We start from the raw sequence: 16,522 nt of genomic DNA on the forward strand, positions 1-16,522 counted from the left end.
AGCACCCCATCTGCAGTGGCCTCGGGAGCATTGTCAGGAGTGGAGGGAATCAGAGACCAATGTCTCAGTTTCACCGTATCTCACAATAGCATAATTATCCAATGCCCAGAACAGAACTGGAAGGAAGCCACAGGTCATTTGCTCAAGGTCACAGATGTGGCAAGGTACAGACACAAATGTGCACAAGTTCAATCTCCTGGGCTTGCAGTCATGATGGTAGGGGAGGACTCCAGGACCCCAATGTCTATGACAAGGACTCACTTGGGCCCTCTCTTGACTCCCAACAGCCCTCACTCCCCGCCCCTTCCTGGATCCCGTTCTTTTCAGTTCCTGCCTGGCTCCCACACACTGTGTCCTGCACTCCATTCGGGTTTCTGAGGCTGTCTGGGCTGTGTGAGAGGCTCAGGGCATCAGGGAGTCCACCCACGCCTGGCTGAGAACCCTGTTTACCTCTCCAGCCTGCAGGAGCTTTGTAAATCTGAAGATTTCTGTTCAAAGGAAAGCTGCTAGCTTGTGAGGAACTGCCTCGGGCAACGGCTCTCCTTGGCTTGCTCAGCTGGACAGGGAGCAAGGCCATCTCACTCCACTGGACACCATTCCTTAAACCTCAGAAGTGGCTGGTATCTTAGGGCTTCCCTGCCACAAGACAGAGCTGAGCCAATGAACGATCGATCGCTGAAGAACACATACCTTACCGAGACCCTCCCCACTCCCCACCTTCGACCTCAACCTTTCCAGACCTTTCTGCACTGTCTGGTTTGGCCTTGGCTGTGAGGACTAATGACCAGTTTCCTCCCGTTTGGCTACCAGAAAACTAAAGCGTGCAAGCTTACGGGGCGGGCGAGAAGCCACGCCCCCAATGCCGGGCAAGCAAAGCTGGGTCCCACTACAAGGTGCGAGGTTTGGGGCCCGCCCAGCTCAGCCTGGCAGCTTCCCCGCGGAAGCACAAGACGTCATTTATTTCCTTCATTATTTATGCACAACACGTTGGAACAGGGCCCTTGGTGATTAAAGCGCCTCGGGACAGAAATGCAGGCTGAAACATTAGCGACAATAGAGAGGGAAACAAAACAACAACACCAACTGGGACAGCTCAAGACAGAAGCTGAGGAGTACAGCTAAGGACAGCACCTCATCACTTCACACTCAGGAGATGACCCTTTGCCAGGGGCCCTGCCATCTTCTAGATCCCAGCCACCCCAAGAGCAGGCTGGTCATCATTATCATTATTAACCAGGACCATCATCCCTGAGGCACATCCCACATCTGTCAATTCTGGCTGTGTGACCTAAGATAAGTAATTAACCTCTCTGAGCCACAGTTTACTGGGCCACTTACTGCTTGGGGAGTATATGGAATGCATATGAAATTATGAACTGAAGGCCTGGTATATTACAAACTTCTGTTCTTTGCATGTTAAAATGCCATTCACATACAGTTGTGGGTGGGAGCTCAAGCAGGATCAGGCTCTAACAAAGTCTTATGGGAAGTGAAGCCAGGCTTCAGCTCTGACTCTGCTTGGAAAGACATGTCTCTGATGCACATTTTTTGATGGGTCAACAAGTATACACACGTGTATACACACACACATACACAAACACGTATCAATCTCTTCATTCTGTCATAGAGGGAAGCTCCCTAAGACTCGGAAAGTTCTAAAGAAAGGCTTGTAAAGACCCCAGAAGCAGACAACTTACAAGTCTCAGAAATTCCTGAAATCGACCATATTCACAAGGCACCTCCTTCCCAAGTGATGACTGCTGAGGAGTGTCAGCCCAGCCTACCTGCTTAGAGCAGACTCTGGCTTGCTAAGCCACCTGAAAGTCATGCACAGAGCTCATCCCCCACACTGGACTGGGCTTTCAGTTGTCCTTTGAGTGGCCCGAGTTGTGTCTGCTCCAGTAAGTAACCTCTCACCCAACCCCCTGAAAGTAACTATAGAAAATTCATTAGTCAACCAAGCTGGTCTTGAGTGTTACAATTACTTTGGACTGTGATCAGTCCCCATCTGGGGTCAGTAGATGTATATGTCATATCTTCCCATGGAAAGTGCCATGTGATTCCCCTGCCTCCTTCAGTTGAGTCGGAATAATACAAGCAAGGGGCTCATCCATGTATCTGTCCTCAAACAAGGGCTCTATCAGATGGACAGACTGTATCCCTCCTAATGTGCAGGCCTTGCCAATGGGATGAGAAGTGACCCAGTAAGGGACAGATTCTTTCCTTGAGAACAGGACAGCTGTCCTCAGGAAAAGTCTACAAAGGGGGAATCTCTTGTTTTCCTCTTCACATTCTGCCACATGAGGGCAAGGCGTTTTCGCCCTCCCAGGAGCAGTCTGTTGAGGCACCATGATGGAAGCAGAGCGGTCTCACCAAACAACCCAACCTGCCAACACTTTATCTTCAACTTCCCAGCTTCTGAAAGCAAAAGAAACCATTTCTGTCCTTTCTACATCACCCCAGACCTGGATATTATGTTACAGCAGAAAAAAGTCTCTGACAGCCCCTCAGCCTCAAGCTGGTGCCCCTACGAGGGGACTCCCAAGGTGTCCATTCAACATAGTATGTACCCTTCCAACAGAACAAACCAGGAATCAAATACCTGTGGAGAAGGCCAGGTTACAGCGTCAGACTGCGCAGGTTCAAAGCCTCCTTTTAGCCGTGTGGCATCGGGTAGAAACAGCCTCTCTTGGCTTCTGTCCTCACTTCCCTGAGGCGTCCCCAACCAGTTAAATTCCCAACCAAGGGGCCGAGTGACCTACCCAATTGACATCCAGTTGACTGAGCAGCTTTGCCTCCCTCAGGCCTCTGCAGCCTCCCAGGATCCAGTCCTGCCTTCTTTCCTGGTCCTCTTCCTTTACTGCACTCCCCTCCAACCCTGATGCCTCCCTCTTTCCTCCCATCCCTGTTGAGGAAGCATCACCATGGCCTTTAAGAGCAACCCAGACATTACTAACACGTCTGAAAGGAACAAGATGACTGACTTCACTTGGACTCGGAGCATCCTGATCAAGGAGCCCTGACAGGATGTTAGAATAAGACACGGTCCATCATTGGGGACTCTCCAGTAAAACAGCCATGCAGCCGCAGAGGTGCAAACAATAGGGCAAAGACCCTCCAATAGGTATGAGAAATGGGAAGGAAAGGCCTCTGCTAATGCCAAGCGTCTGTCTTGTCCAATGGGCCACACCCACTGAGATAGGGAAGGGCCACACCCACTGAGATGGGGAAGGAGAAAATAGGAGCCTTGGGATGGAGGAGATGAGGGCTTCTGTACTGGCCATACCCTTTTGAAGCATCTAGCAGAGACATTCCATGGACCCAAAGATTCCCATGCCCACTGGGAAGATACCTTAGTAACAGGACCGTCGTTGCTCCTTTAATTGGGTATTTTACCTCTCTGGGATTTCTGACCACTCCTGCTTCATAATGAGTGTCAAGAGGTAGAGTGGAGAGGCCATGGCCTTGAGGCTGTCTGATCTGCCTGGAAATGTCTTACTATGCTGGCATGCATTCTGTATGGCTTGGGGTGTGTGAGTTCACAAATTCTTCTGTACCTAGGTTCCTTCATGTACAAGGGAGAGACGGAGCAGCAGTTTATTCTTCTTGGACCAAATGTGCATCCAATGAGCACACAGATAGAAAGCCACTGCCTGTCACAGAGTAAGTATTCTACAAGGTGCCAACTAGTAGTTACAGATGTTTTTTATCTGTAATCTATAAGAGCCATCTATTCTTTTATTAATGCCATGTCAAAGGCATAGATCTTGAAAGTCTAATGATTTGAAGAGATTTGAGAAAATATTTGTTTTCCCAGTTTAACAAGTCTCTACCCTGATCTCCTGGCTATGCTAAGTTCTGGAAATGGAGGAAGTACCTCCATATTTATCCATGTTCCTCCATCTTCCTACAACACGCACACACATATCCAAGCAACGACCATAACCACTAAAGTGGAGCGGGGTTCCTGTCTGCTGTGCACTAGCTCTCAAGAGCTCCACGCTGGGTCCCAGGACACAAAGAGAAGTTACACCAAGCCTGGACTCCGGAGGCTGAGAGCCCAGTGCCCCAGGGAATTGGCGAATCCTGAATGAGTCTTTTCACAGGAACCAGTGTCCGCCCCCACCGCAGGCTCCCTGCCCATGCCCAAGGCTGCCAACCCATCTGTGTCCTTGAGAACATGCTGGGCTCCTGACCCAAGAAGCAGCTGGTCCACTACCTGCTGCCCCCGATCTGGCACCTGACCAATGCTGAGACAGCAAGGACAGAGAGAGGGAGAGCAAATCTGACGACCGTAAAGAATGGAGAAGGTGCCCAGAATGTGGGGCGTGCAACTGCTGGGGCCCGGAGTGAAGAGAGGCCTAGATTTTAACAAATTTGGCCCCATACCAGTTGAGGCGGCCATTTTAAAATGTGAGCCTGAGTTTCCTTATCTGTGAAACAGGGTTAGGAAGTGTCCACAGGAGGGACATTCTATGGCTGCTAGGTCTCCTGATTGGGATGAGAGCCACCAATAAAACTGAATGAGGACGGTGACTAATGTTAAAGTGTTGATGAAAAGTTAAACCGGAGTCTAACCTTAGACACAGAACACAGGCACATGAATGGCAGCATACATCACCTCACCTCCCCCTTCTGTTCTAATGTCCTTTACACTGGCTATGTTTCCCTTCTAAGCGACAAGCTGGTCACCAGCGACTCTACATTCCCTTTCCACCAGCCGAGAGAGAGAGCGCTTCTTTCTTAAGGCTGGCCTGAATCACCTCTGATTAGACCACTTCCAGTTTCCCATTCACTCCCTCAAACAACCACTGCACCTGGGGAAATGCCACATTTCCGTCGGCCAACCCTGGGTGACATGTCCCTACCTGGGAGTCCTGGATTCCAGACCGACTCGACTCTATCCGGGTAAGAGTGGAGAAAGAAGTGTGGCACGGAGTAGTGGACCCTGGAAGGCCAAAATAAGAGATGCTAATAAACGTGTGCACAGGCCATTTCAGCAAATGCTGCAGTCTTCTGCAGCAGCAGCAGCATCCGCAGCAGCATCAGCACACTTTACACTGTCTTCTGTGACTTGGTGCTCCTTCTAGATACCACTCTCTTCATAGAAGTCTTTTGACACTCAAGTGGATGTCTCTAAGCCCCTACACTCACTCTCCTGCTTGCCTGTCACCTAAAATTGTCCAGCCTTAACGTCAGTGCTCTTGTGTTTGTTGCATCTTGTGTCTTGTGACCTAGTATAGCATGGTCTCTGCTCTCTCCAGCATCAGGCCTGTATCAGTCACTCTTCCAGGACTGTGATAAAACACCCTGACCGAAGCTAACTTAGGGAAGAGAGGGTTAATTTTTAGCTTGTGCTTTCAGAGGGGCCTCCAGTCATCACGGTTGGGCAGGGGCATGGCAACAGAGCAAGAAGCTGAGAGTTCCCATCCTCAACCATGAGCTCAAAGAGAGAATGAACTTGAAGTAGCTTGCCAGGCCTTTCATCTCAAAGCCCATCTCCCCTGAAGCATTCCCCCCACCAACACCACACCTCTTCTGACAGTACCAAGTATTCAAGTACGGGAGCCGATATGGGACATTCCCATTCAGACCGCCACATACCCCTGCACGGTTGACTTTGTTCATCTCTCCCTTGGGGCCTCTTGACCTCTGCTCTTTACAGGCCCAGTGTCATGCCAGTTTGGGACAGATGCAGGAAATTTCAAGAACACCATCCATGTTCTCTAAGGCTCACCACACATGGTACCATACTTCTGGCCCCAGCTCTGGGACCTTCTCCATCAGTGGACTTTATCCTTGACCCCTAACAACCACCATCATGGAATAAGTATATTAGAAAGATTGTTGCTCCAACCAGCTTCTGAAAGACGAACTGGCTTCTGTCAACTGATGGACATAAGAAACCCAAAAGTGGCCTAGGCTTCCTGAACCAGCAGCACCTCTCGTGGAACCCTGTCTTCTCCAGAGTCTGACTCCATCTCAGGGTGCATCCCTAGGATTCCTAAAGCAATTTCAAGTAGATTCTAGGAGTGCCTGCTTCCAATTGTCCATCAGACAGGGACAAATCATGTCACCAGAATTCCTGGCATCATTCTTACAAAATTCATGCTGGCTAAACCCATTTAGGTCCCATCGTGATGTGTTCAAGAGAACCATGGTGTGGCCAGTCCCAAGCAAGCTGCCTGGAGAGAGAGAGAGAGAGAGGGAGAGGGAGAGGGAGAGGGAGAGGGAGAGGGAGAGGGAGAGGGAGAGGGAGAGGGAGAGGGAGAGGGAGAGGGAGAGGGAGAGGGAGAGGGAGAGAGAGAGATGATTTCCCAAGGGAAATATGGGATCCTGTTACCATTAACAGAAGCCCCTGACATGCAGGCGAAAGATGTCCATTATCAGTCATTTTTAAGTGTGCCTAGAGGCAGGCCTGAGGCTTGCCTGTGTCCTCTGGAGCACCCTGTCTCCCTCACCCCCACCCCGGCCACTACTTAAGATCCAGTTTGGAGTTAGAAAGTAATCTGTTAAGCCTCTACCTCTTAGATGAGGAATGCATAAGAGTTCGCACTGGTCTTTTTTTTTCCCCCTGTGAGCCTGAAATTATTTCCAAATAAGAAGTTTAAAGTAATCATAGCAAATGATGTCCATCCGTTGGCCCCATTAGCAGGATTCCTGTATCCTAATATACTTTTCTTATTCTTGCACAGAGATGGCGGGAAGAATAGAAACTTGGCTGGAGAAACATTAGGCAGAGCTAGAGAACCCCGTTGAGGAGGAGGAGGAAGGACTGTGGGAGCCAGAGGGGTCGAAGATGCCAGGAGAACACAGGCTCACAAGGGCTCACAAAGACTGAAGCAGCAATCACAGAACCTGTGTCGGCCTGCACTAGGTCCTCTGTATATTTGTTATGGTTGTATAACTTAGGAGTTCTGTGGGACTGCTAACAGCAGGACTGGGGGCTGTCTCGGACTCTTTCGCCTGCTCTTAGGACCCCCTTTTCCCCACGGGGTTGCCTCATCCAGCCTTAACATGAGGACTTGTACCTAGTCTTATTGTGTCTTGTTAGGCCATAGTCAGTAAGTTGATGTCACTGGGAGGCCTGCTCTTTTCTGAAGGGAAACAGAGGAGCAATGGATCTTGGGGGGGGGGGAAGAGAAGAGGGGATAAACTGGAAGGGGTGGAAGGAAGGGAAACTGGGGTCACCAGTTGGGATGTATTGCAAATAAATTATAAATAAAGAGAAAAAACATGGCTATCAGGAATGCTGACCTGGAAAATAATTTTTTTCTTGAGGTCTGGCTGGTTAGATGCACATAAAGAAACACACATACCAACCCTTCCAAACACAGACTACAATCAATGCCCAAACTCGAGACAGCTCTTCTGTTGTCAGGATCATAGCTCCTGTTTCAAAGGCTCTATTGTTCACTACAAACTGTGAGCTTTCAGGAGCTCACCCAGAAGTGAGCTTACCTGGCAGTTACCCTGGATCTCGGAAGTGTTCAGGACACTGGTCTTCAGACCCAAGGGAATAGCACTCACAGAGCTGTGCCCACAGCACTGCACCTACTGATCCTTGTTAGAAGCCAAGATCCTAAATCACGAGCCTACTCCACAGGTGACAGAGAGGTGAGATCTGGGGAAGTATTGCAAAGAGTGACCCCATGGGTCCCTCAGCTCAGAAGTTAGACTGTAAATGCTTTTAGAAGATGGTCCTGAAACTAGAACATTCCCTCCATGTCAGGATAATTGTGATCATCATCTGAACTGCTTAGTTTTTTTATCAACCTCACACAAACTAGAGACATCTGGTGAGAGGGAACCTCAGTTGAGAATCTGCCTCCCTCAGGTGGTCCCGTAGGCAGGTCTACCGTAGGCAAGTCTACGGGCATTTTCTTGATTAATGGCTGATGCGTTATGGCCCAGCCCACTGTGGGCAATGGCACCCCTGGGCAGGAGCGCCTGGGTTGTATAAAAGGGTGCTGAGAGAATAAGTCAGTGAGCAGCTTGCTGCTGTGGTTCATTCAGTTCGTGCCTTCCGGTTCCTGCCTTGACTTCTCTGCGTGATGAACCTTATAAGCTGTTAACTAAAATGCATCCTTCCCTTCCCAGGTGGCTTTTGGTCTTGATGTTTATCACAGCAAACTGCAACATCTCTCTTTTAGTTCAAATGTAGCGATTAGTCAGCCCGCTCAGCGAGAGTTAGTGTGGGCTTTTCAGGTTAAATTATACACGGTCTGTAGCTCCCACCTGGTCCTCTGAAGACACTCATGGGATGCAGACCAGAGAAAGAAGACGCTGTGGAGAGCTGCCCACAGAGAAGCCCAGAAAGGCAGAGTGGAGGCACCCTCAGTTCTCAGCCCCAAACAAACTCCACTAATTGTGAGCAGCAGCCTGCCCACCACGCGAGTGAGGGGCCTCGTGGGTCTTCCGGTCAAGCCTCATCCTATGCAGCAGAGACCAGCTTTTCTGCCAGCTCCACCCAGAACAGGTTTGTGAGTGAAGGGGGTGATGGTTTTCTCAAGGCACAGACTCTTTGGGGAGACTTGGACTGAAGCTACCTGATGCACGGGCCTGTGGCTGGAAAACGGCTGCAACAGGAGCCGCTCTGATCTCAGAGGACTAAGGAGATCGATTCCACTGGGGGAAAATGTTCGAATCCAGGAATACTTTGTGTGGAAAAACAGTCTTCTGGCTAAGCATACTTCAAACATCAACTGAGACGAGATGGAGGGGATATTACGAGGTTATCCAACAAATTTATTGGAAAAGAAATTACATCTTCAAAAGAATTCTCTTTTAGAACGGTTTCTCTCTAGTTCGTGTATGTGAGTGTTTTCCCTGCTTGTATGTACGTATACCATAGATATGTCTGGTGTCAATGAAGACAAGAAGAGGACATTGAAGCTCTGGGAACTGGAATTTCAGGCAGTTGTGAGCCACCAAGGGAATGGAGCCCCAGTCCTCTGTAAGAACAGCAGGTTCTTAACCAGAGAGCCATCTCCCCGGAACCCCCTTGTAAATGGTTGGCCTTTTTATGTCCACCCCAGTTTCCAAATAAATTCATGAGGCTTATTTATTTATGGATAAGTGTCTAGGCCTGCTAGCCAGCCCAACTGGCTCGTAACTGAACCAACCTGTTTACACTATTCTATGTCTGCCGTGGGATGGTGTCTCGGTAGAATCCTCTGCACTGATTCTTTCCCAGAGTTCCTCTCTCTGCCAGCTGTCCCACCTTCTTCTAATCCTGCCTCAGCTTATTGGCCATCAGGTATTTATTGGCAGGAGATGCTTTTACATGGTGCACAGAGATTATCCCTACATCCCTCTCCCAACAATTCTTATTTATCCTTAAAATCAGACATTATTTCACTTTTTAATCTGTGTTCTGTGTTTTTGCTAAATGTAAGACATTTAATTTTATCTCATTTCAAACTCTTGACAGTCTAAGTTAAATCTTCTAACTTGCCTGCATGTCAAACTTTTACTCCTATTTGAATAATTCACATTGAGTAGAATTTTCTCCTAGTCCCTGGTTATTTATAGAAAATTCTACTAAGCTTCTGCAGAAAAACTCTATCTGTATGTTTGTATATATCTATATGTGTATGTGTGTATATGTATGTGTCTGTGTATATGTATGTGTGTACATGTATATATGAATGCATGAAAGTGTGTATACATATATACAGGCCCTGTTTCTCAGCAATGCATATATATGTGTGTGTATACATACATATATATATACACATACATATGTATGCATACATATGCATATATATGTATATATATCCATCGATGTACGAAAAGATTTATTATAAGGAATTGGCTCACACCATTCTGGAGGCTGAGAAACCCCACAGTCAGCTGCTGTCTGCAAGCTGGAAACCTAGGAAAACCAATGGTGAGATTTGAAAGCATGAGCCTGAGAGCTGACAGATAAGATCCAGTCTGCATCTAAAAGACTGGGAACCAAAGGTCCTGGCTGGAGAGGAAACATCAGGACTTGGCCAGCACAGTGAATGCACCCTTCTCCCACCCCCTTGTTCTGCTTGGGCCCTCAGTGAACTCTGTGTTACCTACCCACACTGGGAGGGCCATGGACATTACAGGCCTCACAATTCCAAGGCGAATAAACTCTTCCAGAAACTCATTTACAGACATACTCAAATGTTTGAACATTGCCTGGACATCCCCATCCGGAGGACCAGCATAACGGACATACACATAAAGAAACCAACAATGGCTGTGTACTTGAACCATACTGCTGCCTCTTTTGACTCCAGGGCTCTGTCTATTATTCCTCTTTCTCCTTAGCATCAAGAGAAGAGGATTATCCATGCCCCAACCTCTCAGGACCATCTTCACCCCCAGCTTGCCTACACATCATAAATGCATGTTCCTTCCTTGCACCCACTTACAAAGATCCTCCAACAGCCCAAAGTCTCATCATGTCCTGCCCCACCACACTCTTGCAGCCATCCCGTCTCCTTGGTTCATCCCAGTGCCCTGTGCTGACCTTGGCATGCCTCTGCCCTCCTTGTGGGTGCTCCCATATGCATCTCTGAAAGCATCCAAGTCTGGATTCTTGATTTTGCGTGAGTATTCCAGACAGATGCTTGGGTGTGAACTTTCATTGCATATGCATGCTTCATTCCATATGTGCCAGGCTCCTTCTTAGAGGAACCCAAACCCAGTCCCAAATACCAGAGAACGACGCAGACATTTGTGGGCTTTGGTCTCCAGCAAGTATCAATGCTGTACTCGTGAAAATCTTTGGAATGGGCAGGAAGTCACACGGGAAACTCAAAAATCTAAACTTGTCCCTCCCCCATCAAGTTGTGGAAGCTTGTAATCCACTATATATCAGCTAGAACTCTCTGGGTTGAAAATATTAGGAAACTCAATTTAAATTGGTTTGAGCAATAAAAGGAATGTATTGTCTGGTAAGACAGAAAAGGATGGAAGCAGACCTAGCTTCAGGTGAGGCTTGATCCAGACATCAGGTGATGTGTGGGAGAACTCTGTTCCCTTCCCTTTGGGTAAGTCTCTTCCTTCTGTGACAGTGTGCTCATCTCTAGGCCTCGTCACAGAGCTGGCCCTTTGCTTGACCAGTAGAAATTTTTCAGTACCTCCAAAGATTACACATTCTTACCCCCAACAGCTCAAAGCGAAGTCCATCACTGAAGCTGTTTGGTTCTAGTTGAATAGCTTGGACCTTGTACCACTAACTGATCTTCATGCAATGTCTTGGTCAGGGTTTCTATTCCTGCACAAAACATCATGACCAAGAAGCAAGTTGGGGAGGGAAGGGTTTATTTTGCTTACACTTCCTCATTGCTGTTCATCACCAAAGGAAATCAGGACAGGAACTCAAACAGGGCAGGAACCTGGAGGCGGGAGCTGATGCAGAGGCCGTGGAGGGATGCTGCTTACTGGCTTGATTCCCCTGGCTTGCTCAGCCTGCTTTCTTATAGAACCCAGGACCACCACTGGCCCAGGGATGGCAGCACCCACAATGGGCTGGGCCCTCCCTTCTTGATCACTAATTGGGAAAATGCCTTACAGCTGGATCTCATGGAGGCATTTCCTCAAGGGAGGCTCCTTTGTCTGTGATAACTCCAGCTTGTGTCAAGTTGACTCACAAAACTAGCTAGTACATACAACCTTTGTGGTCCAGAGGATGTGGCATACTGGTTAGCCTAAACTCATTGAGTCCACCTGCTGAAGATCCACCCATGTGAGAAATGCAAGAAGAGAAACTGGACATTTCAAAGCTAAACTCTAGCCCACAGGTCCCACTTACTTCCTGGAGGGAAGACATGTTAACGGTCCCAGAGATGGTTTACTGGTGAGTGTCTGCCAGCTTTTCCCAAATAGCCTTTCCTAATAGAGCAGTTTTATGTTCACACAGACCTCAGCAGGAGGAATCTGGGTTTTCTTTACCTCTCCTCCCCCACAGTGTGTGCACAGCCACCGGCAGGAGTAACACGTTAGTTACATCTGACAGACGGCGTTGACACATAATAACCATATAAAGTCTATAGTTTGCTTTGAGTTCCCACTGAGTCAGGCAGTCTAGGTTGGGCCTGGGAACAGACAGTAACATATACCTGTCACTGAGGTGCTGTTTGGAAAGTTTCACAAAACCACCCAGCTATCTTGGCTCCGTACTTTTGACTCCCCTAGAGCGCTATAGAGTTGGAGTGATGCATGAAGTAGCCTTTGTGATAGCCCACCTCCTCTGCTCAGTCACAAGCATTTCAATCCTCTCTGTGTCTATTCAAGTCTTGATAGTGCTTCCCTTTAGAACACTAAAAATGCTCCATTATCTTCTGCCCCACGTTTGTTTGTCTATTCACCCACTGAAGGACACCTCTAGCTACTTCCAGTTTTTACAAAGCTAATGTTTAAAGACACAATAAACATCTAGTGTCTAAGATATTTGTAGACTTAAGCTTTCACAGTGTGTGTGTGTGTGTGTGTGTGTGTGTGTGTGTCTATGCCAGTGTCTATGTGTGTCTGTGTCTATGTGTGTGTGTGTCTTTGTGTATGTATGTGTGTGTCTGTGCCTGCGTGTGTCTATGCCAGTGTCTGTGTGTGTCTGTGTCTATGTGTGTGTGTCTTTGTGTTTATATGTATGTGTGTGTGTGTGTACCTGTGCCTGTATGTATGTGTGTATCTGTGCCTGTTTGTGTCTCTGTCTTTGTGTGTGTGTATGTGTGTATCTGTGCCTATGTGTGTGTCTATGTCTATGTGTGTGTGTTTCTATATATATATGTGTGTGTGTGTGTGTGTGTGTGTGTGTGCCTGTGTGTGTCTATGCCAATGTCTTTGTGTGTGTGTCTTTGTGTGTGTATGTGTGTGTCTATGTATTTGTGCAAAAGCACATTTGTGTGCAGTACAGATACACATGTGAGTGCACAACTGAGGCAGCCAGAAGACAACTGTGAGTATCATTCCTTGGACATTGGCCACCTTGTTCTTTTAAGACAGTACCTCTTGATCTGTTTGGAGGACCCCAAGTTCAAGCTAGACTCCCACAGTCTATCTGCAGTCTGGTACACCATTAGGTCTTGACAGCACCTTCATGACCCATTAGACAGATACTCTGGGTCTACACAAACTAGCTCCAACTAGCTAGCCCTCTCCTCCTTCCTCTCTTCTCGCCTTTCATCACCCACTGTTTGTTTTACACCTGTCAGACCTCCATGTCCTCACTGTGCCATCGAAGTCTCTCATGACGAGTCCTCTGGCCTCTGCTCAGTCACCTTCTCCTGCTTCACACCACTCCAGCCAACTGCCTCTTCACAGTCTCTCAGATACGGTGCCTTCTGCAGTCTCTGCCCTTTGCCAGCCTGACTCACTCCCTGAAGTTTTTATACAAAAATCATCCTGTACGTGAGGTCTTCGCTGACCCTTCAGCAAGCAAGCGCACACCCTCAGTTCAGCTGGACCACCTCAATTCCTGTTTTCTCATAACAGTTCTTACAAGAAACACCTCACACAGCTACGTGTTTCTCGTCTCCCCTCCATCCCAGGGGATAGTGAACACCATGAACATGGAGCCCATTGACCTATTTTGTTTGATGATCAATTTTTAAGTATCTGGAATTATACATGGTACATAGTAGGAACTGGCACACAGTAGGGATCAAATGAACATTTGTTGAACACTGAATTGCTAGTTCATGCTTGTAATCCAAGCCCCCAGGAAGCTGAGGCATGAGGATTGCCATGAGTTCAAGCCAAGCCTGGACCTAGCCTTCCCACCAGTGAAACCCTTAAAGGAAAAACACACAACGCACATGTACATATTACTGAAATAGTGAGTGTGGTCAGCCAGTCGCCTCCTCCTGTTCACTTTGATTTGATTTGGTCTTGGTTTTGGTTTTGGTTTTGGTTTTGGTTTGAGATAAGGTCAGTGTCTAAACTTCCCACTGGCTGCTGTGAACAGCTGACAGAGAGACAGAAACAGCACAGGAATACACCTCTGTACACAGCATCTCACTAAGGGTTCCAAGGGCTCAGCACCATACAGACACTTGTTTCTATTTTACAGATGGGGAAACTGAGGCTCAGAGAGCTCCACATCTCAGGATCACCTGTCTCTGCTCCCCAGAGGGTAATGAGGAATGAGTAATGGTAATGAGTTCCCAGCTCTGGCGACACCATCCTAGGCAATGAGTCAGGGTGTCTGGCTGCTGTTCTCACTGTGGGGTCAGCCTCCCAAGAGTCATTAGAGATACCCTGCTTGCAGGCAGCCAGAGCTGGGAGAAGCTGCAGGCCCTGCCGGCTGGGCCTCTTGTCCACCTTGCACTAAGCAGCTTTATGGGGAGATAAATGGGTGTGATTATTGGCTCAAATGAGGGTTAGAGATTATCTGTGGATTTCTCTCTCCCCTTGCAGCAGACACAATGGAGAGGGGATTAGCTGTAATGTCAGAGCCCAGGGGAGGGGACCAAGCACCTTGACAACAGCACATTTTTCTAAAGCTTGAGAGTCAGATGTGTTGAGGCTTGAAGTCAAGCTCTGTCCTTGACCAAGCCCCTTCCCCCTGGGCCTGTTGTTTTCCTCTATACAACGAACTAGACATCTCTTAAAGGAACAAAACTGATAAAATGAATGTATGTTATATATATTACATATATTATATATATGTATGATTTTATATGTGTGTGTATACACATACATGGGCCATTTACTAGACCTTCTTATGCAATGTGGTCCAGGTAGCCTAACAATGGCTATATCATGTTGGAAATACCAAAATCTGGTAGTTGTTCGGTCCTTGAAACCGAATAATATCAGCAGGCACAGCCTAGTGCTGGAGTCAAAAGGAATTCCTAGAGCGATGCTGGCCTTCAGTCTACATTGGGGATCCTGAAGAGGTTGGATTTAATACTGGCTGCAGTCACAGGATAGGTGAGCTACAGAGTAAAGGCAAGCAGGCAGGAAGCATAGTTCCTCTCTTCCATACCCTTCTATCTGGATTGCCACCAGAAGGTGTGGCCCAGACTTAGGGTGGGTCTTCCTGATTCAAATCATCCGATTAAGGAAATCCCTCTTGGGAGTGCCCAGCACCGCGGGTTCTAGATGGTTCTAGGTACTTGACAGCTGAGATTGGTACTCAGATCCTTAGCTGCACTTTGCTTGCTCCTTCCCAGAAGAAAATCGCTGTCCAAAGTCCTTCTTTGAACACATTTACATACAACCATATAAAGCAATACACTGATTAGCTCTGAGCATCTTACCATGCTGTGACTCTCCTCCGACATCTTGAAATAGCAAAGTGAATGTTGCCGATCTCTTCCTACGTGAGCACTTCACAGGCATGTTACCATTTGTCCTTCTCCATAAATAATCCAAAGAAATACATTCTATGTTACTCTTGCTAGGCACATAAGGAAACTTAGCTTCTCCTGGGTTACCTAATGTCAGAAGTCAGTGAGAGGTGAGACCTGCCTAGAACACAAGTCATGGCCCCCCATGGTGATATTTAATCCTTTCCTAAATGTCACAAATTGCATGTGGCATGATCTTCAAAGCGCATTCATTGAATTCAATGACTTGGATTTGAACCAGTATCACTGAGCTATCTTTATGCAATCTAAATGAACAGTCACTATATTGGTTCCTGAGTCTGCTTCCTCATCTGTGAATTAATAAGGCTGAGAGTTCTGCCCTCAAATGCCCATTTCAAAATTTAAGTGAGATATAATTTACCGGTTAAAGAATTACATTTCCCTAAACCGAGCGGTGGTGGCGCACGCCTTTAATTCCAGCATTTGGGAGGCAGAGGCAGGCAGATTTCTGAGTTCAAGGCCAGCCTGGTCTACAGAGTGAGTTCCAAGACAGCCAGAGCTACACAGAGAAACCCTGTCTCGAAAAAACAAAACAAAACAAAAAACAAACAAAAAACCCACAAAAACCAACCAAACAAACAAACAAAGAATTACATTTCCCTGTTTCCTTCTCAACAATGAGTATCAGTTGAGTCAATTCAACAATGGCAACAGTAAAGTCTGTAGAGCTGGCTCAGTCATTAGAAGCATTTGTGGCTTTTCCAGAGGACCTGAGTTCAGTTCCCAGTATCCACATGGAACATCTCATGACTGTATGCAACTCCAGAGGCTCTGATGCCCACTTCTAGCCTCCGCCAGCACCCATTACTTATGTGGCCCACACAACCACATATACATGAATAAAATATAAAATACTTGTTATAAAAACATGTCAAGTGTGAAATGGATAAAGGTGAAAATTCTGTCTCTCGGGGCTGGAATGTCCCGTGCTGGACTTTCTGAGGTGGTGTGCATTTGCCCTGATGGTGACAGCCTAACAGGAAGGTGCCAAGGGCAGGGCTCATCCTACCTGACCAAGCACTGCAGCAGCTGCTAGCTACAGGTGTCCCCTGAAACTCCAATGCAGCAGTACTGGGAAGTGGTACCTTGCAGACAGTGTCGTGGATGGATTCGTGCTGCGTAGGAAAGGGCTCGTGGGATAAATCACACTCTTAGTTATGGGGACATTG

The 16,522-nt window shown here is 47.5% G+C and overlaps 2 long non-coding RNA genes across 2 annotated transcripts in view; one reads left to right on the plus strand and one right to left on the minus strand.

Moving 5' to 3' along the window:
* The first annotated feature begins 1,237 nt into the window (after nt 1-1,237).
* On the plus strand, nt 1,238-6,987 carry Gm40955. The gene is made up of 3 exons (XR_873430.2): nt 1,238-1,901; nt 3,562-3,663; nt 6,696-6,987. It is a non-coding gene; the product is annotated as a predicted gene, 40955 (long non-coding RNA).
* The window catches only part of LOC115488208, a 112,561-nt gene continuing 100,907 nt past the window's right edge, over nt 4,869-16,522 (minus strand). Inside the window, exon 3 of the long non-coding RNA XR_003950718.1 lies at nt 4,869-4,948. This is a non-coding gene — a long non-coding RNA (uncharacterized LOC115488208). The remainder of the gene's footprint in view (nt 4,949-16,522) is intronic.

Source organism: Mus musculus, chromosome 13 (genome assembly GCF_000001635.26).
Source record: "Mus musculus strain C57BL/6J chromosome 13, GRCm38.p6 C57BL/6J".
Classification (NCBI taxonomy): Eukaryota; Metazoa; Chordata; class Mammalia; order Rodentia; family Muridae; genus Mus; species Mus musculus.